Below are 27435 nucleotides of genomic sequence, written 5' to 3'. Positions count from 1 at the left end.
TTTTTTACGTGGAAAAAATACCAGTGACCATTGGTATTTTAGAGATAGAATTAGAGATAGAATCTAATAAAACAGATTAAAATATACGAATGTGTACTAAGAATAATCTGTTTATATTTTAAGTGTTCACATAATATAAAATCTTAGAATTTTTGCTTTAATGTAGTGATGTACATTATTTTTATTTTTTAGAGTAAAGGCAATGTAATAACAGTTCATTGGTTAATAAATAATCTCAAAAGTTCCCTTTTTCACCTTCAAAAGTGTCTTGGTTTGTGTGATAAATTGTATGGTTAGAGATAGAGGCTCTCACCAGTCCAAGGGTCAGACTGGCAAAAAAGTTGCAGTACAGGATGCACATTTTATCGTGCTGAGTTAGGCTGCTCCCCAAAGGAGGCTTCTTAAAACAGAAGGGCAGTTGTAATACCAAGTATTGCATATCAGGTCACCCGCATCTCCCGAGCCATGAATTAACTTGTTTTGAGCCCTCATTTAAAAAAAAAAAAAAGAGAGAGAGAGACAAAGAAAAGAAGAAACAGAAGTTATTCCCTGTCTAGACAGTCTACTTGGGAGAGTTCTATCTTGGTTGTAATTCCAGTTTTCTTTCTCACGCAGGCATTTTATAAACGCTTTCCAGAGTCAGAAGAGTTGGGACATTTCACCATCTGGAGTTTCTCTGCCTGGCTGATCTGAGCCCAAACCTGCCAGTTTATGGGAGACGATAGACAGCACCCTGTAACAGCTGAGTAAGTAGCTGCTGCTGTGCGTTTCGTTTTCCTGTTTTTTAAAAGTGAAATTTCGTAACTTTCAAGTGTTAAAATAGTACGTATTTTAATTGGGTTCTTTAAATTTTGTTGTTGAGTAATGATGGCAGTTATTATAATTATAATAAGTGAATATTTATAAATAATGAGATTCTGGAAGAAATTAATCCCTTGATGATTTAAAAAAATTAATGAAAACATTTCCATGCATAGTACTTGAGCTATTAAGCATAATGAGGATTTAAGTGCATATGTAAAAAATTTAAAGGCATTTTCCTTGGTGCTTTTTTTTTTCACTTTTATATAATGAAATGCAAAATTATTGCTAAGGCAACTGTTCTGAATTTTTTAAATGCAACTATATAAGACTATATCTGTCTTTAACACAATGTATTTTGGTTAACTTGACATAAATACTGTTTTTTTAGTGTAAATTTAATTTTAATAGCTCTTTCTATTTGGAAATAATGACTTTTTTCCTGCTAATGTATATAAGAACACAGAATTTACTGAATTTCACTTTATTTCTGAGGGAAGAAGGGCATTCATTCTTTCTAATCAGAATATCTGAATGAAATTGGAAAAAATTGAACCAGTTATCTTGATAATAAACTGTTTCTCAGAATGGAAGCTATTATTACTCTTGTTATATCTGTTGAAACTGTTTTGACAAAACTAGGAAACCATGAGGTGGTGGTACCAGGACCCTGTTTTGGAATGCCAAGTTTAAAAACAACACCACACAAGATGTTCACACATGGGGTTATTTAATTGTGGTCTATTTCTGTGCTGCCTGTGTGGCAGTCACTGGCCAGATGGACCTATTGACGTGTTATAGGTAGCTAGTCCCAGCTGAGATGTGCTGTGCACGGAACACCACATTTCAAAGACTTAGGATGTAAAAGAAGATTGAAATATTTTAGTCATAATTTTTGTATGAGTCACATGTTACAGTGATAATGTTTTGGATATATTGGGTTAAATAAAACATTAAAGTTAATTTTACATTTTTATGTGACTGCTAGAAAATTGAAAATTACTTGTGGCTTACACTTTATTTCCAATGGACAGAACTGGTCTGTATCATCGTATACAATCAGCATTCTTAGTCATCCATTATTCAGCCCTCTGTAGGCCTTAAACCTTCTGGGTCTATGTATGGATCAATGAACATAACTGTATTGTTTGGAAAATATGATTCTTTGATTCATCAAATACTAATTCAGTACCTACCATGTGGCCGACACTATTCTAGGCACTGGGATACAGTAGTGAACAAAATACGCAAAACTCCCTGCCTTTATGGAGTTGACATTCTATTGGAGAGACTAAAAATAAGTAAAAAAGTAAAATATGTAATATCGTAGAAGGTAGTAAGTTCTCTGCATAAAATGCAAGAAGTTCACTTACTGAAAAGGTGATATTTGAGCGAAGAGTTGAAAAAGGTGAGAGAAAGACCCCTGTGGATATTTGGGGGAAGTGTGGTCTAGGCCAGGGGTCCCCAACCCCCAGGCTGCATACTGGTGCTGGTCTGTGGCCTGGTAGGAACAGGAACTGGGCCACACAGCAGGAGGTGAGCTGTGGGCAAGCAAGCGAAGCTTTACTCGCATTACTGCCTGAGCTTCGTCTCCTGTCTCCCCCAACCCCCACGTGTGGAAAAATTGTCTTCCACAAAACCAGTCCTTGGTGCCGAAAAGGTTAGGGACTGCTGGTCTAGGTAGAGGACATAGCAAAAGGAAAGACCTGAGGCGGGCGTGTGCCTGTCTAGTCGGAACGGTAGAAGAAGGCTCAGTGAGTGTTGGAGTGGAGTGACGGGGAGAGGAGAGGAAAGTGATGGGTGGTCACATCACGTGAGCAGTGGTCATGGTAAGGATTTCGGCTTTGAGCGAGGTGAAAAGGAATTGGTGGGCTTCGAGAAGAGAAGTGATATGGGTTTTCTATTGACGCTGCTGTGATTAGAATGCTCCGGGGTGAGGATGGGAGATGGCAAGGGTGAAGCAGAGAGACCCAGTTCAAGGCTACTGCAGTGACCCAGTTGAGAGGCAGTGGGTGCTGAGACCATAACCAAGGGAAGTGGAGGAGTTCCAGTTCCAGTGCGTCGTCGTGAAATTACATGTGGGATGAGAGGGCAAGAGTTGTGTCAGTGTCCACTCAGCTTTTGGCCTGAACCACTGAAGAATGGAGTTGCCTTCTATTGAATTGGGGAAGATTGTGGAAGGCATAGATTTGGGGCAACACCAGGAGCTCAGTTTGGGACACATTAAATTTGAGATGCCTGTTCAGTCGTCTAAGCAGAAAGATCAGGGAGCAGAGTCCAGTTCAGTGAGAGAGGTCAAAGCCATTAGCACTTAAAGCCCCAGAAGAGTTGGGACCACCACGGGAGTGAGAGTAGGTAGAAAAGATGACAGGCAGGGACGGCTGCAGCACTTAGAGGTCAAGAGATGAGATGGGTTCAACAGAGGTTGAGTGGATCTGAGGAATGGACCATGAGGTGAGAACTGGGATATTCTAGTCGCCAAGGAAATAGGGCGTTTCAGGGAGGCAGGAGTGACCAGCCATGTGGAGTGCTGCCTGCGGGTGAGGTAAGGTGTGAGCTGGAACTGAGGGTTGGGTTTAGCTAGGAGGAGGACGAGAGTGTTTCAGCCAAGTGAGAGAGAGGAGAGCCTGAGCAGAACAGATTGGAGGGAGAGTTAAAGGAATTGAATCAAAGAGGGGGATATGCAGACTCTCTGTGGAGGAACTGCAGAGTCAAGAGGGGTCAAGGAAGTTTTGGTTTTAGTGTCTTCATTGAGAGAAATTGCATGTTTCTCTCCATGCATGCATGCATTAGAAAGATTTTAAGATCTTCTGAAATGACCCACAAGATTTGTTACACTTAACACCATCACCTGTGTGTGTGTGTGTGTGTGTGTGTGTGTGTGTAGGATCAGTGTTTCCCACTAGGAGGGTTTCACAGAGTTTTCTTTTGGAGAGATAGAGAGATAGAGAGAGAGAGAGAGAGAGAGAGAGAGAGAGTGTGTGTGTGTGTGTGTGTGTATACAGGTGAGCATGGATTGTGTTAATGGTTGTTTTTGTGATTGTTACGAAATTTGGCTTCATATCTTCTTGCTCAGGGTCTGCATTCACTTCCTGATAACCAAAAGTTTTAAGAAAACAAATGTTAAGCTAGTTCACCTCCTCTGGAAGTGTTGAGAGAACTAGTGTTTTGGGGTAATTTCTCTTCCCCAACTTAAAGGAGGTTGCCAAAAGCATGGGAAGAAATTGAGGCAGAGACACTCCCAAGGCCCTGAGGCAAGCCATTGCCAGAATACCTGGGTCTTAGATCCGATTAGTAACTGTGTGGGACACTTAATCACTGTGTCTTTCAGTTCCAACAGATACAAAATGAGGATAATATTTGCTCTGCCTGTTCCATGAGGTCTTTATGAGGATCAAATAGGATAGCAGGTGAAAGTGCTTCACCAATTATAAAGCATTCTATAAATATTAAGTAATAGTGTTAAAAGCAAGGTAGGCTTAAGGATTTAGTGACAATATTTGTAATAACTGGAGAAAAATGGAACATAACAAAATTGGGTTGAAGATAATTACAATACATAATAATACTAGTAGAATCTTCAAGAATTTGCCTTTTGTGTACATCAGGCTTTGCTGTTAACACCACAAGTCCATTGCATTTGGGCCATCAGAGAGTTTTTTGGTTGAGAGACATGGCCAAGAGCCAAAGAATCAGTCAGTTTATCCCCGAGGAACCTCAGAACCACTGAACATCTGACTGTTTTGGCACGTTAATGTTTGCTGAAACTATGTGGAAGAGCCACTGTCTTAATGGAAAATATTCAAACTATGATGATAAATTTTATCTCAGGCTTGAGAGCATTTCTATATTTGATACTTAAAGTGGAATTATGGTCATACTTTATTTTCCTAAGGGACTATGTGATGGGAAATTGAGAAATTTAAAATGGGTAGCCAAGGTCACTCCCGTTAATGATGATGTGAAGATGAGTGATTCTCAATAAAACAAGTATAAAACCGGACAAAATCAACAAAAACAATCATTTCTGGGCACTGGAAAAGTGGGTGATACATGTGCTGGTGCTCTGGGTAAGAAGAGTGGGAGTGTGTGGCCTTCTTGTGTGGGGCCTCTTCTGTCCCCCCAGCCCCACCTCAGTTGGTAAGAACTGCAGTTTTGTCATCCTACAGTTTCTGCCAGAAGTGAGGGACTTCATAGTGGAGGCTGGGGTTGTGGGTGAAAACCCCACAGCTTTGCTGGCTAAAATGGGCATGCTCAGTCCCTAAAGGATGGGGAGAACCTACAGCTTTGCCATCTCAGGTTTTCAGCCCTGGTTTGGGGCCACCAGGCAGAAATTGAACAGGGTGAGCCTGGCGATGAGAGAGCCGTAGCAGCACTGTCATCGGCTCTCCACACGTCTGTGGTGACTGCTAAGCTTTGTATGTGTCCAGGAGATGGGTGCTCAAGACAGTCACAAAAAGTGAAAGCCAGGGGAGGCCCCTCAAAAGCTTGGGTGCAACTTGGAATGCTCCTTGGCCCACAAACAACTCCCATCAGCAGAGTGTTGGAGCACAACCTCTGTGTCAGACCTCTGGCTGACCACTGACCTAGGCAGACACAAAGGTAATAATGTCTAGGGAGCCAGGCCAGAAACTAGAAATGAGAATTTTGAAAACTCAGCAAAATCATCAGGGGCTGCACTTCATGAAAGAGTTTCTGTAGTTTAAGTTCAAACAGATTACTAAAAGAACCATCAACCCTTAGAATCCTGAGCTTTATCAGCTGATGATGAATTGAATAAAATGTGGCATATTACATAATGAGTACTATCTGGCAATAAAAAAGAATGAAGTACTGAAAGATGCTACAATGTGGATGGACTTTAAAAGCATCATGCTAAGTGAAAGAAGACAATCCCAGAAAGCTGATTGTATGATTCCAATGATAAGAAATGACAAGAATAGATATCCATCCATAACAGTATCAAAAAGACCAAAGCACTTGGGAATAAATTGAACAAGAGAAGTGTAAGTCCTGTACCCTGAAAAGTACATCATTTTTCTGAAGAAAATTAAAGTATAACTAAATGAGTGAGAATATATACTGAGTTTATAGGTTGGAAGACTCAATTTTGTTTATGTGGCAGCTTTCCCCAAATCAATCTATAGATTCATCAAAGCCATTGTCAAAATCTCAGAAAGGATTTTTGTAGAAGAGTATTTTGAGAAATTGGAAAGCATATTTTAAAATCTATATGGAAATGCAGAGAATGTAGAACAGTCATCATAACTTTTAAAAAGGATAGAGTTGGAGGATGTAAACTACGAGCTCTCCTGCTGTAAACCTACTGTGAAGCTGCAGTAATAAAAACAGTGTGGTATTTGCAGACAGACGGACGTCTCAGTCAGTGGAGCAGAATATCCAGAAATAGAACATAGAAGTGGTCAGTTGCTTTTCAACCAGCGTGCTGATGTAATTTGATAGAGACAGAGCTGTCTTTTTGACAAACAGCACTGCCACAATGGAAAGCCACGTGAAGTGAAATGTGCTTTGGTTTTTTGCCTTACCACACACACATGCACACGCACACACACATGCACTAAAAATGGATCATAGACCAAAATGTGAAGACAAAAGCATCTCAGGAAGACTTTGTGTCATTGGGCTAGACAAAGATTTAGTAATGGGATGTAAAAAGCATGAAGTATCAGAGAAAAAAGTGATAAATTGGACTTAATCAAAATTAAAGTTTTGGTTTTCAAAAGACACCACCATTAAGAAAGTGAAAAGTCAAGCCACATGCTAGGAAAACATATACAAAATGTGTCCGATAAAGGATTTGTATCTAGAAAAAATCAGTCATAAGACAGCAGCCCGATTTGAATAATGTGCACAGGATTTGGATAGACGTTTCACCAAAGATGCATGAATGGCAAAGCAGCACATGGAACGAGTTTCAACGTACGTAATTAGTCATTAGGGAAATGCAGGTTAAAGCTGTAGATACGATACTGCTTCACGTTCACTCTAATCAGTAAAATTAAAGATTACAATCCATTTGTTTGTTGGCAAGGAGGAGGAAACCCCAGAATCCTCACATGTTGCTGGTGGGACTATAGTACGATGCAGTCATGTTGGAAAACAGTTCGGCAGTTTCTTTACAAGTTTAGCATACATTTAAGCAATTCCATTGCTGGGTAGGGTTTCGGGTAGGGGTGTCAAACTCATTTTCACCGGGGGCCCCATCAGCCTCACAGTTGCCTTCCAAGGGCCGAGTGTAATTTAGGACTGTATAAATGTAATTACTCCTTAACAGTTAAGTGAGAGCTCTGCGCTGCCCCTGGCTAGAAACAAGGTGGAGGGCCGGCTTCGGCCCTCGGGCCTTGTGTTTGCCGCCTGTGCTCTAAGGACAAATAACAACAGAGTGTGTTCAGACAGAGACTTGGGTACAGTGTTCATAGTAGCTTTATCTGCGATTGCTCAGCAACGAAAAGGAGTGGATTATATGCAGACACACACACAACACAATGTGGATGAATCTCAAAGTAATTACGCTGCATGAAAAATCCAGGCGCCCCTCCTCCCCTCCGCCACACTATTTAGGTGAAACTGTAGAAAATGCAAACTAATCTATAGTGACAGAGCAGACTAGTGGTTGCCTGGGCATGACTTGGGAGAGGAGGAAGGAGGATTCCAAAGGGAAAGGCACAATGAACCACTGGGGGCGATGTACATATCCCTTTTCTTGGTTATGCATGATAGTTTCATGGGTGTATACATACGTCACATTGTACATTTTAAATATGTGCAATTTGGTATGAAACAATTACACTTAAATAAGGTTATTCTTAAAAATGTACCCATTCAAAAACAAACAAACAAAAAAACCCATGTTCACAGCAGCATTATTTACAGTGGATAAAAACTGGAAGCAACCCAGATTCATCAATGGTGAATGAATAAAACAAAATGTTATCCACACAATGGAATATTGTTCAGTTATGAAAAAGAATGAAGTCCTCCCGATGTATATGACAACACGGATGAACCTCAGGAACATTATACCGAGTGAAAGAAGTCAGAAGCAAAGGACTGTATATTACACGATACTACTTATGTGAAGTGTCAGGAAAGGCAGAACCGTAGATCAGATCAGCGGAGCAGATTGGCTGTAAACTGGCACAGAGGAGCTGTCGGGGTGATGGACGTGTTCTTGGTAACAGCTGTGCAGTCGTGTACATTTACTAAAACTCACCTAAACAGTTGGCTTTCATGGCATATACATTGTACCTCAATAAAACTATTAAAAATGTGTAGCCACAGAAATTACAAGTTATCTTTAATATGACCATTCAAGAAATTAGACTATATTGCTGATTTCATTGTAATATATTGATTTGGAATACTTTGTGAGACCTATTGAATTAATGTTCTATGTCAAATGCTCTCTGGGTTTTTTGGAAATGAAATTTATCGGGGTGACATTGGTTAATAAAAGCTTACAGGTTTCAAGTAGACAATTGTGTAATACATCATCTGTACATTGCATTGTTTGTTTACCATCCAAAGTCAGGCCTCCTCCTGTCACCATGTATTTAACTCCTTTTACCCTTCACTACCTTCCTCCCCTCCCCCTTTCCTTCTGGTAACCAGCCTTCTGTTGTCTGTCTCTGAGTGTTTGTTTGTCTGTCTTGTTTGTTCATTTGTTGCTTTCAGTTTTATAGCCCCACTAATAGTAAAACGGAAATATTTATGGTTGTCTGTCCCAGAATTTTGTGACCAGTAACAACTCCATTTCCTTTGCATATGAACATTGATTTACAGTGATTGGTTTTGTGTTTGATAACTCTTAACACTCCCTATTAAAAGAAATGCTAGTTTCTTACATTAATATTCCATTCATGTAAAATAGTGCAGATGTGTGGTGGGAGGTTGTCTTCACTGTTCAGTTCTTCAGGGAGGAAACCGATGACATCTAACACCTTTGTCCCTTTCAGGTATAGAAAGGCACATCCTCCTAGACCTAGTGTGTTCACTCACCTGTCCCCAACCCCATATATGTGAAGATATCAGGGAATCTGGGCGGGACATCCTTGTGGGCATGCTGGTGGGGGGCACAGAGTACAACCAAAAGGGAGAAACGCTTCTGGGTCACTTTCCAGCTGGGTCGAGCCGTGTGCTGCACCAGACTAGGAATGGGGATCTCTGGTCCAGAGGCTTCATGCCTTTGCTCCTGTATGTCTTCATGCAGAAAATAGGAGATTGGATTTAACTTCCTTAGGTAAAAGAGAGCGTCTTGCAGGTAGAAATATTTTTTAATGAAAAATCAACAACCCTAGAACATTTTGCTTACGATTCTGCCCAAGTTTGTGCAAATACAAAAAATTGCAGAAACAACTAATTCCTTGACTGAAATTCATGAAGCCATGTTTCCAAATAAGGTACCTGCTCTTTAACCAAATTCTGCTTTTTCTCCTTTCCCCTCTTCCCAAAACATATCCTTTACTCAACAAAGGTCTGTGGGGCACGAGTATTTGTCAGTCACTGGGAAGATAAGACATACCTGCGAGGATAAAGAGGAGCGGGGTATGACATAAGCATGACATGCACTGGGGGCTACATGGAGGAGACAACTTATCATTTGGGAAATCATGATTTCTGCCGTGTCCTTTTGAAGGAAGTACTTTTGGTAACAGCAGATCCGTAATACACAAAATAATACCCTATCTTTGTACTTTTTGAGAGCGTTGAAAAATAATTGGGGAAATAACTCCTTTTTCTTATGGAAAGTTTTGCCCACTATTCACTTTCTTATTTTGTTAATGATCATGAGTATATAAAAAATACTACCTGAACTGTTGCTTTGAAACTACATCAAAACAGTCGGAGTTAGAAATAGGTTCTGCCTCCTGCTTCAGACTTACCTTTTTGTAATGTGTGGTCAGATGCTACGTTAAATGTATTGGTTGAGCTACCTTGAGGAAGTCAGTTGCTTGAAGACATTAAGTACCTGCTCCACTGATGGAAAACTCAGAAATGACTTCCTGGGCTTGAGTACCAGGGACAGGCAGTTTTCTTTTGTGCCACAAGAGGGCGTTCCTATGTATTCACTAACCTCAACTTGAGGTCTGAATTCTCCTCTAAAATGTGCCTGAAGAGTTAAGGATCCAGGTGATTGCTGGGAAAATGCTAAAGAAAAAGACTTTTTGACAATGTCAAGGGGAAAGAAGCACTCAAAACATATAGTGGTGAAAAGGAAGAGATTGTGACTAAAATTCCTTTAAAATAGGAAAGCTTTTGCCAAACATAGGTCATTACAGACTTCATTCCAGGATAAAACAATCTTTTTTTTTTTTTGGGCCTATATTTGAGAATTTTGATTTTTAAATTACGTTTTCCTCCTTCTTTCCAGCTGTGTCTATAAATATTTTATATCAAACAAGTAATAGAACACAAAGTTTAGTTTCTTAGTACTGGACCTGAATAGTTACAGTCAGTTAAAGAAAAATTGAGATTGTTTGTTGCTTGATGCCTTGAATCTGTATCAAACCTGTTTGCCGTAACTTAGTAAGTTAGGAGATCTTTGAGTTTTTCATCCTTCCCCCTGCACTTTTTCCCTTTGTTCCAGCTTCTGAGTTGCTTTCTGTGATGTTTGCTGTCATATTTTATGTGATGTTTTGCTCAGAAGGTTGGGTGGGAATGTGGGAAGACATTGTTTCTTGTGGACCAACCCTAAGGGCATGGACGTAATTTTAATATACATTGAAATTGGAAATGAAGATAGAGATAAACAGAGTGAAGTTGGCAGTTGTGGAATTATTCTAATTTAGGGAAATAGTTTTATGTCAGCTGTGTGAATGATTCATGTCAATGTGTTTTTTGATTTAAATTATCCAGGACAGCTCTTTATTTTGGTAGCATTTGTCCATGCGCATATTGTGTTTTACATAATTATGATTATACTTGAGCAGCTTTTTAAATTGGAAAATGTTGGAATTTAGAAAGAACAATTCTGGGCGTCTCCTTTTACTCTGAATCCTACTTGTAGAATTTTTCTCTGAGGCTTGTTCCTTGCTCACAGTTACACTGCCTTGATTCAAATTATGGTGCCACTGTGTTTGAAACTTGACAAAAGCAAAGTTCTCCCTATAATTTTACTCTTACTCCCTTGAAATGTGATAATTTCTTAAGCAGGAGAAAGAGAAGTAGAGTTACTGTAGAAGTTATACAGGAATTTATCTGTGTAGGAGCCCATTTAGAATGATCGTCGCTGGTACACGAAGGAGTTTCCAACTTGTAAATGCTTTTGAGATTGCAACATTAAAAAAAGAATATAAAAGAGAAAAGAATGCCGTAGCTCTTTTTTTTTTTTTTTTTTTTTTTTTTGCTCCCACCACAAAATTTGTTCCTATTTCAGAATTTGGTAACATCCACAATAGTCTGTTGTCCACATGAATTCATTCCTCTTGTTTATTGTGGTAGAAAGACGGTAGAGCATTAATGGCATAGGGGCAAGTTCTTTCCTTTAAATTTAACTTTTTTTAAATTACAGAATATTGCAGGCATGGGAGGAAAGCATAAGGAAGATTATGGAATTAAAATGTTACGCAGTTATTAAAACATGATGTGTGCTCTTCTTTCACAAGAGGTAACTCTCATGAATTTGATGTTTATCATTCTCACATACGTTTTTACACTTTTACCAAGTACAGATGTATTCCTGAACGTAACGAGAATGGCGATGCATTTTTTTTTTCACCTTTGTAAATTCCTGAGTGTACAGTACGTTATTGTTAATGTAAGCACAATGTTGGATAGCAGGTCTCGAGAACTCTTCCATCTTGCATGACTGAAACTTTATACACACTGAGAGCAACTCCTCATTGCCCCTGGCAACCGCCATTCTCCTTTGAGTGTCTGTGAGTGTGACTGCTTTGGGTGCCTGACTGTAAATGGGACTCCTGCGGTACCTGTCCTTCTGTGATTGGCTTATTTCACTTAGCATAATGCCCTCAAGGCTCCTTTAAAACCTTGTCAAATGTAGCAGGATTTCCTTCTTTTTAAAGGCTGATTAATACTCCATTTTAAGTGTATACCACATTTCCTTTATCCATTCATTCACAGATGGCTGTTTTCACCTCTTCACTACTAAGAATAATGCTGCAATGAACAGGGGAACAAATGTCTCTGAGACCCCACTTTCAATTCTTTTGGACTGAATATATCCAAAATATAATTGCTGGATCATATAGCAGTTCTATTTTTAATATTTTGTGGAACCTCCGTATTGTTTTCCACAGCAGCTGCACCATTGTACATTTCCACCAGCAGTGAGCAAGGATACTGACTTCTTCACATCCTTGCCAACACTTGTTATTTATTTATCCATTTATTTTGGATAATGGCCATCCTAACAGGTGAGGTGATATCTCATTGTGGTTTAGATTTGCATTTCCCTGATGACTAGTGATATCAAACATTTTTTTTTATACCTGTTGGCCATTTGTATGTCTTCTTTGGAGAAATGTCTATTCAAGTCCTTTGCCCATTTTTAAATCATTTTACTTATTTACTTACTAACTATGGAATTTTAGGGGTCTTTATAGATTGTGGATAGTAGTATATCCATAACTATATCCATATGCAGTTTGCAAATATTTTCTCCTATTTTGTGGATTTTCTCTTCACTCTGTTGATTATTTCCTTTGGTGTGCAAAATCTTTTCAGTTTTTGTTGTCCCTCTTGTCTAATTTTGCTTTTGTTGCAAGATCAATGTCATGAAGCTTCCCCCCATGTTTTCTGCTAGGAGTTTATAGTTTCAGACCTTACGTTGAAGTCTTCAACCAATTTTTGAGTTGACTTTTGTGTATGATATAAAATAAAGGTCTAATTTCATGTTTTTGTTGTTTGTTTTTTTAAGATTTTATTTATTTTTTAGAGGGAAAGGGGAGGAGAAAGAGAGGGAGAGAAACATTGATGGGAGAAAGAAACATCCATCGGTTGCCTCTTGTCTGTGCCCTAACGGGACTGAACCCCCAACCCAGGCATGTGCCCTGACTGGGAATCGAACCAGTGACCTTCCGCTTTGTGGGATGACACCTAACCAACTGAGCCACACTAGTCAGGGCTCCAGTTTGATTTTTTAGCATGGGGTATCCAGTTTTCCTAGCACCACTTACTGAAGAGGATGTCCTTTTCCCCTTTGTGTATTCTTGGTGCCTTTATTGAAGATCAGTTAACTATATATGTGTGCCTCTATTTCTGGCCTCTCTGTTCGGTCTGCATGTCTGTCCTTATGCTTGTGCCAATTTAAGAAGAGTAGCTTTAATACTTCTTAAAGTATTTGATAGAATTCACCAGTGACGTCATTTGTTCTGGGCTTTTCTTTGTTGTGAAGTTTTTGATTACCAATTCAGTCTAGTTGTAAACTAGTTTACAAACTAGTTGTTACTAGTTTATATTTTTTATTTTCTTCATGATTCAGTCTTGTTGGTTGTATGTTTGTAGGAATTTATCCATTTCTTCTAGGTTATCCAATTTATTAGTATATAGTTGTTTACATAAACATTTTATTTCTATGTCATCAGTTACTAGGTCTCCTCTTGCATTTCTGATTTTATTGAGTTCGCTCTTTATTACTTAGTCATTGTCAGGGTTTGTCAGTTTTGTTGATCTTTTCAAAAAACCAACTCTTAACTTTGATTTTTTTCCTGTTTTTTTCTACCCATGATTTTGCTTATTTCTGCTCTACGATTTATTATTTCCTTCCTTCTGCTAACTTGTGGCTTAGTTTATTCTTTGTTTTCTGGTTCACCAAGGCATAAAGTTAGCTTGTTTATTTGGGATCATTTTTTCCATTGTAGGTGTTCACCACTATCAACTCCCTTCCTAATGTTGCTTTGGTTGCCTCCCATAAATTTTGGTGTGTTGTGTTTTCGTTTTCATTTCTCTCCAGATACTTTCTCATTTCCCTTTTGATTTCTTCTATGACGTATTGTTAATTCAAGAGTGTTGTTTATGTTCCACCTGCTTGTGTATTTTCCAGTTTGTCTTCTGCTGTTGATTTCTAGTTTCATTCCATTGTGGTCAGGAAAGATACTTGGTAAGATTTTAATCTTAAATATGTGTGGTGCATGTTTTCAAACAAGATATGAATCATATTTGTTGAAAGTTTATGAATTCTGGAACTTTCGGGCTGGAGAAGATAATACCTAGATTTCTTTCTTGATTAAAATTCAAGGCAATGAAAGCAGTCCCCACCTTACCGGACAGGCTTGCATGGTGCCACATGTTCCCGGACTTAGCAGACCCTTGAAAATAGTCGGTAACATCTGCACTCCTCCTTTCCCCCGACTTACCCTTTCTTAGGTGAAGGAATAGTGCACAAAGCCTGCTGGGCCTGTGAGGGAAGTCTGCGTGACTCTCTCTCACAGGGCCTGGGGTTCTGGTGGTGGCTCCGTGAAGGATGGAGGCTGCTTTGTCATGTGTTTGCTCCGGGCCAGCCCATTTAGCCTTTGTCTTTTTTCTTGCGTGAAACTGCCTGTTTTTCACTTCAGATGGAAGCGTTAGGCACCTCAGGGATGTTTGTTTTCGTCACATGCATGCCATCTGTGGTCTCTGGGCATCTCAGGTTCCAAATTGACCGAAGTGTCTGTTGGTCAGGACCCTGCCCTGCGTGTGTGGGTGTGCCCGGTGCTGCAACGCACACGGGGTGCTGTGGGCCCAGTTTTTACAAGTTGGGATAAACCCGATACTTGAAATAATTTTAGATTTGCAAAGGTAGTGCAGAGTTCCCATGTGTCCCTCACCTAGTTGCCCCAACTGCTGACTCTCATAGTGTTACATTGCATTTGTCGAAGTTAAGGGATGAACTTTGGTACATTACTGTTAATTAAAATCTGCACTTCCCTCAGCTTTCACTGGTGTTTCCCTAATGCCCTGTTTCTGGTCCAGGACCCACCCAGCATCTCCTGTTGTTTGTCATCGTGTCTCTTTAGTGTCTTCTGGGCTGACGGTTTCTCAGACTTGCTTGTTACCGATGACCTTGTCAGTTGGGAGGAATGCTGGTTAGATAATGTGTAGGATGTCCCTCACTTTGGACTTCTGCTTCTGTTTTTCTGATTATTAGGCTGGGATTACGGGTTTTTGAGAGGATGACCACAGAGGTGAAGTGACATTCTTATCCCCACTGTATGAAGGGAATATGAGACCCACTTGACCTTGATCACCTGGCCAGGGGAGTGGTCACCAGGTTTCTCCACCTTAAACCTATCCCCTGCCCCCCTTTCCCTAAGAAAGACACTAAGCACAGTGTAGACTCAGCTTAAGAACTTTTGTTAATTGCTCCATTTATCTGTACCCTGTTGTGTTTGAATCATGGCTGTGATTTTTTTTGTTCACTGTATAGAGTTTGTGTTTACAGCCTCAGGAATTAATACAAATAGCTAGGTCTAAGAAGGATTTCATGTAGTTGGTAGCTGTGCCGAATCTTTCCTCCAGTCCTAATATGTTTGGTTTATTGGCTTTATTTTAGCATCTTTATACCCTGCGCAGGGCATCCTTGTGCCACCTGGGCCATTCTGCCCCTGGGGCTGCACAGCTGGTACTTTATTCTTCTGGCAGAAGGAAGCCTCGTCTTCTATAGTTGGGGAAGGAAGGTTAGCGTGAGAACGTTTCATCCACACTGAAGCTTGTCTCATCAATATAACAAAATATATTTAGTCTGATTGTTTTGATGAAAAATCTTCTTCTGTGTATGAGATTCCCTGAATGGTTTATGAGCTGTGACGCTCTGTGACACACATTCTGACGTCACAACAGGTGGCTTGGCCCCGCACACACCTCTGTGGCGGTGAAGCCGCTGAGCCTCAGGAGTTCAGGTACCAGACCGCATCTGGTTTCTGTGTTGTTCGTGAGATGACATTCGCGATGGATCTGATTTCTTTTGTCTGATGTTTGTGCCAAACTCAAATGACTATTTATATTTTTACTTCAATCCATTTCTAAGTAAGAATGAAAGAAGAATAAATCATTTTTAGTATAAGAATGTTCTTGAAATTCTATATATAATGTTTTTGTTCATTGAATCATTGTTTTACATGCTTTTAAGATAACTTACTGTTTCAAAAAAGAACCTTGTAATAAAATTTGTGATGCCCAAAATAACCAATTTTGCAAATCCACACTTGCAGACACTGAATTCCGTAGTAGCAAACATTGCATTTAAGTGGACCAGTGAAAGTCTATTTTCAGAACATTAGAACCTCAGGTTTCTTCTCGTTACTGTGAACTTACATAAGAAATAGTCCTGCGTGTGTTTAGAGTATTTTGTCTTCGTCAGTCTTAGAGTCCAGTACTAGGGGAAAACGTTTAAAAAGCACATTAAGGGAGCTTTGCTCACTTCATGGTTCCTTGATGTGACAGCTCAAAAACAGAATAGTGCTTTTAATCAGCCGTAGGGGAAATCCTTTCCCTGGCCCCTCAATTCTGCTTTTAGTCACTTAAGAGATTCTTAAACTCACCAGGGGGATTCCCACAGGTTCTATAATAAGCCCCCTTTGAAGTTTTCTTGTGTGAGAAGAATGTAGCATAGCGTTAACGTGGCACGCGTCTGATAGCTCCGTTGTGTGAGGGCTGTTCAGTGTACCGTTACTGCGTTTGAATATTACTCATTCTTCTTTCTACATGCGGCTGTGTAAGAACGAGAAAAGCTGAGCGTGGTGAAATGAAATGTAAAAAATTGATTTGTTCTCAGGTAGGTTAAAGGCCCATCAGGTATCCGATCTTTGACTATAAAACTGCAGAGCTTGGGATACGGTGGGCCCGCACCTGCCCTGGTCCACACTAAGCGTGCCCCTCCCCCATCCACTGCACCCCTGCACCCCTGCACCCCTGCACCCTGCACCCCTTGAGCTGCAGGCTCTCCCATCCTTCGAGCTCAAAGTCAGGCATGTTTCTACCGCTCTGATCTGGCAGGGGTGCTTTCTGCCGTTACTGCAGAGGCCAGTTTCTTGAAGGAGTCTTTAACAAGGTGACAAATGTGGAGCAGTTCGGGGGAAAATACCCTGGGATGAAGTGCCATGACGTACCATGTGCAGGTAGCATACTGTGAAAAAGTCAGACACCTCCAATGCGGACCGCCTGTGCTGTGCCCGTGCTTTCCTAAACTTCTGTGAGGGAATACCTGGCTTCTGGGGAACAAGGCTACACTTACACACACACCTGTCTCCCCAGGATCACGGGAAAGCCCCCAGCAGTGAGCAGGAGCCTGCCATCCGCCCACTCTACCACTCAGCAAGCACACTTGCAGAATTAGTACCAAATGGGTGTTTTCGTAAATTAGAGGAAAACCAGTAGCTGGTTAGAGAAAAGTGCCTGAGGGTCGTCTGCCTTGTCCTCTGCCAACACGGTGCCCAGGCTTCTGGGTGGTGTGTGTTCTTTAGGACAGCTCCCGAGAGCTAGGACTGACTGATGAGGGGGAAGTGTGCAGGGACCGAGGCTGCATTCCCAGAAGGCATTGAGAAGTCTTCCAGTCCCCATCCAAAGCCAACAAACAAAAAAGTTTCTCTCGCATTTTCCTAGTTCATCTCAAACTTAACTGACATTTTCATGAAAAACTGAAGTTTTATGTTCTTATGCCAGGAAGATTCAGCTTTGAAAGGATACTTTAAAGCTGTTATCCACTTTTTATTTCTCCCCCTTGAATTTTGCTTCTTCTCTAAAATACCTTGTATTTTCCTCTGGCTGTAAAATTTCAAGAAATTTTACATCGAAACCACCTCCTGTTGGCCTGTCTGTGCGTTTCAGCGGACCCAAGTCAGTGCTTGAGGTCCCACTCTGTGCCGGGTTTGCCGGAGAGTGCGGCAGGGGCTGCCTCGTGGGTTCCCGGCCCCCCCTCTGGAGGGGGATGGTTTCTAGGCTGTGCAGTGGTGACCTCTTTCAGTGCAGTTTTTTTCAGCTTTGTCACACTAACACTAAGATGCAGAAATCAGAGCCTTAATGTTAGATTATCTCATCTGATTTTGTCTTGGTCCGAACTCAGAGCATCTAAAAGTGGGGCTGACTTTAACCCTAAGTGTACAAACATTTATCGTGTGCCCATTTTGAGCCAGGCTCTGCGATGAGGTGGCAGGTACAGAAATACGAAGGTCAGGGCTGTCCTCAGCAAGCTTGCAGTCTAGTGAGACACAGCGCGCGCAGTGTGGCAGCGGCTGTGGCTGAGAAGCAGTGCAGACACTCCAGGCAAACAGTTCTGGAGGCACAGGGCCTAGGTTTGGGAGGGTGGCTGCAGGAAACTTAGAGAAGACGGGGGCTGTGATAGGTTGGGGGAGATGGAGAGCCAGGGTTGCCCTCAGAACCCTCTGTCAGGTTCTGAGGGTGCTCTGGGGGGAAGTTGCTGCCTGATCAGTGGCCTGTAGAGGCCGGAGACCCAGGAGTGTGCTGGAAACTACAGGGTATCAGCACCCACTCGAGGTCAGGGTGGTTGAGAAGACGCCTCAGGCAGTTCAGCGCCCGTCAGCGTCGCAGTGCAGCTCTGCAGTGCAAGGGAAGAGGCCCCTGGCGGGTTCACTCTTGGCAGGAACAGCTTGTAGGAAGGAAGAATGATTAAGTCATTGAAAAGAGTGTCTGGTTAAAAATCTTCCATTATTATTTTTTTTAAAGTTATTTATTTATTATGTTTTTATTACCATTTATCTCCCCTATACCCCTCCCACCTCCACCCACCCCTCTGCCCCCAGTGATCACGATACTGTTGTCCATGTCCATGAGTTCTTTCTCTTTTTTCCTTTATTTCTCCATCCCTTCTCCCTAACCCTTCCCCACCCCCGGCTGACAGCCTGCTCTCTCTGAGTCAGTCTATTTTGCTTGTTAGTTCACTGTGTTCATTAGATTCCACATATGAGTGAAATCATATGGTACTTGTCTTTCTCTGACTGGCTTATTTCACTTAACATAATGCTCTCCAGGTCCATCCATGCTGTTGCAAAGGGTAAAGTTTTCTTCTTTCTTTTTTTTTTTTTTTTAACAGCCAAGTAGTATTCTATTTTGTAAACGTACCACAGCTTTTTTATCCACTTATCTACTGATGGGCACTTGGGCTGCTTCCAAATCTTGGCGATTGTAAATCACGTGGCAATAAACATAGGGGAGCTTATATTCTTTCGAATTAGTGTTGCAGGTTTCTTCAGATAAGTTCTCAGAAGTGGACTTGCTGGATCATAAAGCAGTTTCATTTTTAATTTTTTGAAGTAACTCCGTACTGCTTTCCACAGTGGCTGCACCAATCTGCATTCCCACCAACAGTGCGCAAGGGTTCCCCTTTCTCCACATCCTCACTAACACAGGTTCTTTGTTGATTTATTGATGACAGCCATTCTGACAGGTGTGAGGTGACATCTCACTGTGGTTTTAATTCGCATTTCTCTGATGATTAGTGGCGTTGAGCATCTTTTCATATGTCTGTTGGCCATCTACATGTCCTCTTTGGAGAAGTGTCCAGGTTCTTTGCCCATTTTTAAATTGGATTTCTGGTTTTTTTGGTCTAGAATTTTAAAAGTTCTTTATAAATTTTGGATACTAATCCCTTATCAGACGTATCGGTGGATATGTTCTCCCACTTAGTGGGTTGTCTTTTCATTTTGTTGATGGTTTCCTTTGCTGTGCAAAAACTTTTCAGTTCAATGTAGTTCCAATTTTTCATTTTTCTTTTGTTTCCCTTGCCTGAGGAGATATATCAGAAAAACTGTTGCTATGAGAAATGTTTGAGAGTTTTCTGCCTATGTTTTCTTCTAGGATTTTTATGGTTTTGAGTATAACATTTAAGTTTTTAATCCATTTTAAGTTTATTCTTGTGTGTGGCGTAGGAAGGTGGTCTAGTTTCATTTTTTTGCACGTGTTCACTTTTACCAACACCATTTATTGAATTAGACGTATCTTTAGCCTAGTGTATGTTTTTGCCTGGAATATTAATCGATTATAAAGCATGGGCTTATTTTTGGGCTCTCTATTCTGTTATGTTTATCTATATGTTTGTTTTTATGCCAGTACCATGCTATTTTAATTACTGTGGCCTTGTAGTATAGTTTGATACTAGGTAGTGTGATTCTTCCAACTTTGTTCTTCTTTCCCAGGATCACTGTTGCTGTTCGGGGTCTTTTGTGTTTCCATATAAACTTTTGGAATATTCTAGTTCTGTGGACCATCCGGTCCAGGGCCTTTGTTGGGAGTTTTTTGATTAGTGCTACTTCCATTTCATTAATTGGGAGCTGGACTCCAGAATCTCTGATTCTTCCTGATTTAGTTTTGGAATCTGTACGTTTTTAGAAATTCATCCAGATTGTCCAGTTTGTCGGTGTGTAGTTGCTCATGATATTTTCATACAGTTCTTTGTGTTTCTTTGGTGTAAAAGTTGTTACTTCTTTTTCATTTCTGATTTTATTTATTTGGGTATTCTCTCTTTTTTCCCTTGATGAGCCTGGTGAAAGGTTTGTTAGTCTTGTTTATTTTTTCAAAAAAGACCCAGCTCTTGGATTCATTGATCTTTTGTTTTGTTTTTTTAGACTATTTCATTTATTTCTGTTCTGATCTTTATTATTTCTTTCCTACTACTCACTTTGAGCCTTGTTTGTGGTTCTTTTTCAAGTTCCTTTAGGTGTCAAGTTAGATTATGAGCTTTTTTGTTTCTTGAGTTAGGCAGGTGGTGCTATGAATTGTCCTCTTAGGACTGCGTTCCTTGTGTCTCACAGATTTGGGGTTGTTGTGCTCTCATTTTCATTTGTTTCAAGGTATCTTTTGATGTCTTCCTTGGTCTCATTGTTAATCCAGTCATCGTTTAGTAACATGTTATTTAGCCTCCATGTCTGTGTGTGTTTCAGTTCTCTAAAGTGATTGATTTCTTGTTTCATAGCATTCTGGTCAGAGAAGTTACTTGATATTATTGCAGCTTTCTTAAACTTACTGATATTGTTTTGTGGTCTAACATGTAGTCTATCTTAGAAAATGTTTCATGTGCACTTGAAAAGAATATATAGTCTGCTGCTTTGGGGTGAAATGCTCTGAAGATATCAATTAAATCCATCTGATCTAGTGAGTCATTTAAGGCTGTTGTTTCCATCTTGATTTTCTTTCTGGAAGATTTATCCATTGATGTCAGTGGGTGTTAAAAGTCCCTAACTATGACTGTATTACTGCCAGTCTGTTCCTTTAAGCCTGTTAGGATTTGCTTTACATATTAAAGTGCTCTTATGTTGGGTGGGGCTACAGGGTGGAGCTATTGCTCCCCCCCCCACCCCAGCTGATGTGTCTGGAGGGGAGTACTCCACCCAAGAAAGGTGGTGTCTGCCAGTGTGGGAGAGTGACTCAGCACAGGTGTGCTGGTGGCTGTCCCTTCAGTTCTCTGCTAAGAGCTGCCAACCCCAGACTGTCCTCGCACAGCTCTAATCCACTCTGCCTTTCCTCTGCTGGAGCCCAGGGTAAGTGGCTGCAAACAAAATTTTGTGCATTTGTTCTTTAAGTAGGTGGCTGCATCTTTAGCCATCTCACCCTGGCGGACAGGAACCCCAAGGCTTTTCACAGCCAGGTGTTAAGTTGGCACCTCTTCCAGTTCTGGTGCTCTAGACTGCGGAGCTCAGCTTGGAGTTAGGGTAGACCCCACACTTCTCAGGGGATACCCCCTCAGCTGGACATGCCTTCAGAGCTTCAGCTGCTGCCTGTAGGAGCCCAGCAAGCCCTCCTGCACCCCCACACCTCCTACCAGTCTCAGTGTCTTCTTCTGTAAGTCCTTTGTTTATAAGGCTGCTCTCCAGCTAGTCTTCAACTGGTTATTCGGGGTGCTTTTCCTATAATTTAGTTGTTATTCCAGTTTGGTCCTGGGAGGAGGTTAGTGTAGCTTGCACCTAATCTGCCGCCATCTTGGACCCCACAGATCTTTAGACTCTAACTGATAATTGAGAGTTGAACTGGGGAATGGGAGTGAGTTCTCCAGAACAAGCCTCAATCGTCTTAAAGTTCATTAGAAAACTGCAGTAGAAAAAAGCATTTTATCTAGAATGCTGTTGATTTCTCCCCACTAGAATGTTAGGAATTATGTAGCAGGCAACTTGGTTCTGTTCCAGACCAGGTTTGGGGCAGTGTTTCTTTTATAGGTTCAAGGTCATCATGGAGTGCAGTCAAGTTTTCAGGGGTCTGTGGTGAAGAGCTTTGTAAACTATGCTAAGGGGAGTTTAGATATTTCATTCTGAGAGCCTCAGGGAACTGCTGAGGGCATTTGGAAGTCCAGCCGTTCACATGGGCTGTGTACTAGCTGCAGCATGAGGCTGGAGAGGCAGGGGTAGGCGTTAGCAGAATCTGTTAATTTTGCAGGGGAAAACAATGAGGGCTTTGAGTGCACCCTGTCTGTCCCTTTGCCCTCCTCCTTCCCCAACCCCTCCACCTGGGATAACTCTGAGATAGGAGCATAGCTGGGGAGTGGAGGTGGGAGTTAGTAGTTGCTTTTTCTCCAGAGGAATAGTTTTAACTCTTAAACTGAGATGGTGATTGTTCCTACCACAATAAGAGAGAGATGATGATGTTAAGATGAGGATGAAAAGATGTTAGGGGGGCAGCCAGACTGAGATAAGAGCTGAGTCTGGAGTCAAGGAGTCAAGGCCCTTGGTGGGGGATGGGGTAGATGGACTCTTCCTCCAGCCCTGGGCCCAGCTGCCCCGCCCCCTCCTTCCCAGCTGGTCCCATCTGCTCCTGAGGTCCCAGAAGCAGGTTCAACAGCAGAGGCTACAAGGCAGGCCCCTTTTGGCCTGACTCGGGACCTGTTCAAAGCCACTTTCTCCCCATTCTATTTGTCTAAGCAGGCCCAGGGCCAGCCCAGATGCAAAGGGGTGGAGGAATAGATTTCACCCTTCGATGGGAGGACTGCACAGAGTGTGGACACTGAGAGGCATTAAACAAAGCAATTCCAGACCATGGTATCATCTGGCCTTGGCCTTGGCCTTGAGGCTGTTCTCAGTTATTGCTGCTGTAATTTGCTGTAATTACATAAGATTCTACCCTTTCTCAGAAATCTGCAGGCTGAATCTACTTTAGCCCTCTGTGGGGCATATGCTGGGGTTAACATAGAACCTTCACATGTGCCCTTGTCCCAGGTGACATACCTGCTGGCATGTGGTGATCTTTGCCGTGTTTTCCTGTCACCGTTAAAGGATTTGGGGCAGAGGTGTAGCCAGGTTCTGAGAAACGTGGGGGAGCCTGACCTCAGGGTGCAGTGCGTTTGCAGGGTTTTGGGAGGTCAGACCCCTCAACTGTCCTTTGGTTTCTCTGTGGTCTTCCTGTCCGATATCGTCTCTGTTCTCTTCCGTTGTACCGTTTAATCACTGTCACATCAACAGGCTGCCATAAAAATAACACTGCGTAATTACTTGATACAGAGTGTATGGGCATATTTGAGAATATGCATTTCTCTCCTACACTTGATGTGAAGACAGCGTTGTCCTTAACTTTTATTCCTGTTAGAAACGACATTCAAAACGAATAATTATTCTCATTTTGCTTTTCTAATGTCATCCAGGTTGCAAAAATATCTGCCTCTCAGGACTCAGGAGGACTTATTTATGGGAGCAAGGGTAGTGAGTCATACCTGCAAGCTTGGAAATGAGAGTTCTCTTGAGCCTCTTCATCCAGTCAGGAGGTTTCCTAGGCAACCATTTATGCAGTAATTAAAAGATGAGGAACTAAGAGGTATGTACTTGGAAATTTTAATCCTCAGTTGCAATCCCTGTCAGATTGAGACCTCAGTATTCATTTTTTTCATTTAAAAGCTTAACTCTTAATTGTAGAAAAATACACTACTGAGACGTGTGTGTGTTGTGCTTTGTCCTTTTCTTTTTACTACTTTTCTGTAATGGGAATGTTTATATTTACTAATGCTGGCTCATTGGCGAAAGCAGAAAAGAAGTTACTGCTGAAAGTGATTTCATTTAGCTGTGACGTTATTTAGAAAAGCAGATCATCTTTTCCTATGCCTGTTTCTGAGTTTGTTGTCATCAGTAGAAATTATAGGGTGTGGAAGAGAGAACTTTATTAATCATTTGTTTCTTCTTTCAGTGCTCGAGTTGATACTTATTTATTCCAATGCTTTAGTTATTTTATTCTGCCTTAGAGGACCAAACATACTGCTCTGTGGCTCAGGGGAGAAAGTAGGAGGGTCGTCTGTCCGTGAGTAGGAATGAGGACTCTTTCGGCCAAGTAGATGCAAACAGCCTAGATTTGCTGAAGGTTCTCCTTTATCTCTTCACTCTCATCCTTTTTATATAGGTTTCTGCTTGGATGTTGGCAAGGGTATGGCAATCATTTCTCTTCCTCTCTGAAACACTAACAGTCTCAGACTTTATTTAACACGGACTTTGCTGAAATTCCCTTTTAATAAGTAAGGTGGCTTTTTATCATGCATCAGGGAAAGGAAACTCCTGCTAGTTATGTAACAGACTCATTTTTCAGTAGAGCTAGGAATCTGAAAAGAACTAGAATATTAAAATACAAACAGTGCTTATTTTATTTTATTTTATTATTATTTTTTAAATTTTTATTGTTATTCCAAACGGTGCTAATTTTAAATAGGGTTATATTATGACCCTAGATCAGCCGTTGTGAAGAAATGTGAAACTCAAGCTAATATATGGCAAATGGCTGTTTTCTCCTGGAGCCTGGAGGAGCCACCTGCCCACTTGGAAATACCTGTGGGCTTCAGGAGCATTGGGAGCTTGTAGACACAATAATTTGAGTTTTCTTCTGAAGGTCGCTCTTGATTTCCTTCTGTCGCCAACAGCTTTGAGACTGTCCTGCGGAAATGTGGCAGATTGAGTAGATGAACTTTGTCGTTACCCTCTTTTCCTCCTCCCTGGACCTGTGGGAGAGATCAGGAGAGCAAGTCCTGTTCCGCAGCCGAGGCTCTGGACTCTTGTTTTCTCTGTAGCAGAAGTGAACAAGGTGCAATTCTCAGACAGACACTGTGTGTAAGTGTACTCCCTTAATCCTAGAGAAAACCATCTGACACTGGCATTTTAGTGGCACTGATGATGCAATTCTACCCTTAATTTTAACTTGTTTCACTTAATTACATATTTGAAATGCCAGGCTGTAGTTTATGAACTGCCTTAAATTACTTTTAAACCAGGTTATAGAGAAGATAATGCTTTGGCTTATTATTTTTATTATGTACATTTTCACATTTTTGTAAGATAAACATCAGTTTATTGATTGATTTGTGATGTATGCATTCCCTGAATTTCTATTTGCCAGTCATTGTGCTAGGCATAGGGGATACAGAGATGAAGACCTTGTCTTTATTTTAGAGGTGCTGACAAGCCCAAAAAGGGAGAGATTTAAATACCTATTGTTACAACATGGGAAAACCCTGCGTAGCACTTACTGCATGTGCCAGGCTCTGTTCCGAGTGCCTTGTAGGCATTAATTTTAACTTGTGAATTGACACAAAAGCCCTATTAGTTGTTACTGTTATTTTCTCTCTTTTTCACGTGAATAAATTAGGGCCCAGGGAGGCTAAGTACTTGTCTAAGGTCACACAGCTTGTTTTGGTTGACACGCAAATGTGCCAAGTGCATTAACAGAGCTGTTCTTGCAGGGAAAATGGGGACTAGAGGTGTGGGTATCAACGAAATTTCCCCAAAGGAGGCCATACCTGAGCAGGTCTGTTCAGAGTAGAAGAGCCATGAAGTATCGGGATGGCCAAAAAATCCATTAAGTTTTTTCCATGAAATAAAAGACGCATTTTTCATTTTCACCAGTAACTTTATTGATTTGGATATTTTGAGTATATTGGCTTACCTTCCTCATGGTATGACATTTATTGTTCTCTATTAATGTCTCAATCTGATCGCTCTCAACTTCAGCTGGTGTACCCGATTATGGAGCATTGCCCAGCGAGAAGTCTCCAGCGTGAAACTTTGCAAACCACTTTGATGTGTTCAGTCACAGCACCTTCTTCATATACCGCACAAATCTTTTTTGTGTGTTTCAGTTGTGTTTTTACCTTTATTGAAATAATAAAGCATAATATGCCAAAAGCATTGCTTATTTTCTTCCAACTTCAATATTAAAATGGCTGCACAAAAATTCACCAATTCTGATGTTTTTAAAAAATGCACGCTGATATGACAGCCGCCACAAAACAATCTAACAAAATTGTTGAGAATGACGTTCAGACAGCTAAGTGCTACTACCACTATCTTAAGGGAAAAAACAAATGAACTTTTTGGCCAACCCAATACTAATTTCGTAACACAAAGTGCTGCATCATAAGTGGGTTCATAGGTTGAATCAGTGATGAGGAAATAGATGGTGAGATAGTAAAAATGCACGATTCCTGCATCTTCAGTATAAAAGAAGGAAAAAGGAGTTCCAGTTTAAAGGCAAACCTTTGTTTCCAGCTGGTGTGAGATGTGTTGAAAACTTGGCACATAAAAATTCTAATAGAAATACTGATTTACTTACTTAACTCTGTAAGTATGTTTGTAAATGTGTGACCCATTTTAAAGGTATTAAGGTGAATTTCACAAGTGCCAAAGGTTTTATCTTAGGAAACCTGTAACAACCTTATAGAAATAGTCTACTAGTATTTATTTTGTATAAATGCAGGGGAAAGACTGATTCATATCTTTCAGATTAAAAAATTGGCAGACATTACCAATTAGGTAGATTAATTATTACAGAGATACAAAATTATTCAGAAGGTGGAATTGATGGTGCCCATCCTTGACCCTGCTGCACTAGGTCTTGGCGTTTTCACCTTCCTGTAACAAAGAAGGTGCCCCTTTGAGCATCAGCCATATGTCTAACCATCCCTTTGCACCCCCTGCAATCATAACCTGCTGACTTTCTCATTACTTCCACTCTCCACTGGTAGCCTGTGCTCCACCCTAACCCAGCTTCACTGGGTGACCCACCTGTTTCCCTGACTGCATGAGTTTTGGGGCTTCTCATCACCCGTGATCTCCTGACCTTCTAGCTCTCCACTCCCTAGACCCTGTCTACTCATTGCTCAGGCCAGTAAGTCAAGGAGTCCCTATTTGACCACACCCACCTGTCCATCTACCTGGTCCCACAGAGTTACAACCCATCTCTCCTTTGATTTCTCTGAGCTCCCTAGTCTGCTGGCTCCATTGCTCTGTACCTGTCTGCTCTCTCCTGTCTTCCTTTCCCTCCAGCTGAGCATCCATGGACCAGGTTTTAAATCTCTGTCATGCCAAAGCCATACACTTCCTGACTGTCTGGTCCTTTTGCTTGTGCCTGGGCTGCTGAGCAGTGTTACAGAAAATCATACAACTGGGTTGATTGGTACCTGTTTGCATGAATTCAGGGATTGCCCAGCACTGGGCGGTGGTTGCACCGTGTTATTCAGGTTGCTGTCATTCCGATTGTGCATAGTGACCGTTACTAAGCTAATTTACTCTTCAAATGTGTGATGCTTCTCCTCCCCCTTACTCTGGTCAGGTGATGCACTCGTGTAGCACGGCTCCATCCCACCTGCCACTGAGCCTCCTCTGTCCCTTGGGATCCACCACCTGATGGCCTCCGGGGTTTTCTTCTCTCTACCGCACTACCTTTGTCATCTTTGCTGGTCTCTGTCAAAGTGATTTCTCTCAAAAG

The 27435-nt window shown here is 41.3% G+C and overlaps 1 long non-coding RNA gene across 21 annotated transcripts in view; it reads left to right on the top strand.

Annotated features, from left to right (window-relative positions):
* The window catches only part of LOC112299748 (uncharacterized), a 198199-nt gene that overhangs the window by 42519 nt on the left and 128245 nt on the right, over window positions 1-27435 (top strand). For 12 of the 21 annotated variants that reach the window (XR_011651337.1, XR_011651333.1, XR_011651326.1 and 9 more), the window contains one exon: window positions 1-27435. This exon is cut by the window's left edge. This is a non-coding gene — a long non-coding RNA (uncharacterized lncRNA). The other 9 variants (XR_011651338.1, XR_011651325.1, XR_011651329.1 and 6 more) reach the window with 7 other exon arrangements.

The sequence above is a fragment of the Desmodus rotundus genome, chromosome 6, assembly GCF_022682495.2.
Source record: "Desmodus rotundus isolate HL8 chromosome 6, HLdesRot8A.1, whole genome shotgun sequence".
Lineage (NCBI taxonomy): Eukaryota > Metazoa > Chordata > Mammalia > Chiroptera > Phyllostomidae > Desmodus > Desmodus rotundus.
The sequence above is the reverse complement of the archived record's forward strand: the minus strand, read 5'-3'. Positions and strand labels throughout refer to the sequence as shown.